Source organism: Rhincodon typus, chromosome 32 (assembly GCF_021869965.1).
Source record: "Rhincodon typus isolate 14 chromosome 32, sRhiTyp1.1, whole genome shotgun sequence".
Lineage (NCBI taxonomy): Eukaryota > Metazoa > Chordata > Chondrichthyes > Orectolobiformes > Rhincodontidae > Rhincodon > Rhincodon typus.
The window spans coordinates 10,460,932-10,463,342 of NC_063363.1; positions in this window are offsets into that span (position 1 = coordinate 10,460,932).

Genomic DNA, 2,411 nt, shown 5'->3' on the forward strand with positions numbered 1-2,411 from the left:
CACTTTGAACACCCAGAAGCAACATCTCATTCACTTGGAAGGTGTGTTAGATGGTGAGAACGAGGAGGCAAAGGACAGATGTTGCATCTCCTGCACTTGCGTCAACTGTAGGCAGCGGAGGGATTGGTTGGAGCAACTGAACCAGGTTTTGCAGAGGAACAGTCCCTTTCAAAATATTTGCGGGGAAGTTGTATTTGGTGGTAGCATTATGTTAAACATGCCAGAATTGGCAGAGGATAGTCCATTGAATCTAGAGACCAGTGGAGTGGAAAGTAAGGACTCCATTGTAGTTTTGGGAGGAAGAAGAAGGGAGGAGAGCAGATGTTGTGTGAAATTATCGGAGATGTACTGGCTGTGCAAGAACAAGGAAGAGTGGAGGTGAGTGGATGGTCAAACACCACACAGTTCTCTGAGTAAAAGGCTAACGTGGTTGGAGAATAGTGACATTGACTAAGGTGGCCTTGGGAATGTGAGCAGGCAGGAGACCAAGCTAAGGTTTCTTGAGGAAGGAATTTGGACAAAAGTGAGCATAGAACGAATAACACTTTGTAGGAATCTTGAAGGGAAGACAGTAGATTGCTTTTCTAACTGTGCCATATGCACAAAGGATTGAGAGTAGACTTTTCAAGGAAGGGATGATGGCACTTTTTGATATTAAGGAGAACAACTGCTATGGAAAATATGATGTTGACATTAGCCCACATGCAGTGTGGCTGTTGAATTAAAGGATATTGAAGCATCCTTTGTTATTAGGAATGATGTGCAACGTGTCATACAGCTTGAATAATTGCCCTATATAAAGTATAGCAGAAAACAGACTGAACAAAACATTGCTGCGTCATCTGGTCCTGGTTATTAAGGCAGTGTTGAAATGTATTTAAGGTAACTAAAGGATGTGGTGGTTAAGGTTCTCTTTAATATTATTGTGTTGTAATTGAATAGGGAGAAATAAACGGGTTTGACTTCAAAAGAGAACAGTGTGTTTGAAGGGCATGGCTAATTCTAAACATTACCTAATCAGTTAAAGTCCAATCTAAATATTCCATTCCTGAAATGTCAATTCATTGAATCTGTGCGTTATGGAGTAGATGACAAACCCTGCCCATTTATTATACACATTCAGCAATGGTAGAAATTCTTGATATCCTAATTGTTGAAATTGCAAAGAGTTCATCAGATTTCGATATGCTTGTGCATCGGTTCAAACACAGCTCCTGTAATGTTCTGGCTGAATTTCATTTTTAAAGTCTTGTACCTTTTTCCACAGTTATCAATTCAGGCCTCTGTTGCATTAGAAGAGGGCTGTGTTCACGACGTTTCATCTCCTGTTTTCTGCTCTTCATTTTTCTCTTCCCTACAACCTCCCCTGACTCCCAGCCCTACAACACTTCAGGCTGCTCATTTAACTCTGTCGATAAGTCATTTCACAATCTCTTCCTCTGGATTAGTTCCTGTTCATATTTAAACAGTGATTTTTATCAACCACTAGTTAAAATACACACCAAGCACTGGCAAAAGAAAAATATTTCAGAGCTAATTAACTCTACTTTGGAAGTATTGTTGTTGTAATCAGCTGGATGGCTGGTTTGTGGTGCAGAGTGATGCCAGCAACATGGCTTCAATTCTCACACCAGCTGAGGTTACCATGAAGGACTTTCCTTCTCAACCTCTCCCTTTGCCTGGTGACCGTCGGGTTAAACCACCACCAATCATCTCTCTCTAACAAGAGAGTTGGCCTATGGTCTGATGGGACTGCAGCAACTTTCACCTTTACCTTTATTGTAATCTAGGGAAATGCAGCAACCATTTTATGCACAGCAAGGTCCTAATAATCAGCATTGACATCAACAATCAGTATTTCGTTAATATTGGTTTGATGATAAATACCAAAACTCTCAGAACTCACCCTTGGAATAGTGGAATGAACCTAAAGTAAAACTTTCGTTTACTGTCTCTTCCAAAGGGCAAACGAGGAGAAGAATTGGGAAGTGCAAATATCAACAAGGTGTCAGCTTTGGCTCCATGATAACCTTCTGACCTAGTGCAAACAATGTAGAGCGTTCAAAGCTGACTTCAGAGAATAGAATGTAATCGCAACAGACAGTCTGACACCGTCATGAGACAGCTGTCGGAGCTGGTGTAATTCAGAAATGTATCAGCATAAATATGGACTTTTAAATCAAACAGTGTGAATCTCTTCAGGAGTATGATGGGCACTTGATCCAAATACCTTGTATTTTTTTTAAATTAAAGGACAACTCACTTAAAAACCTGTGCAAAATAATGGCTTAGGAGATAGCAGGAACTGGAGAATCTGAGATAACAAGGTGTAGAGCTGGATGAACACAGCAGGCCAAGCAGCACCAGAGGAGCAGGAAGACTGACGTTTCGGGCCTAGACCCTTCTTCAGG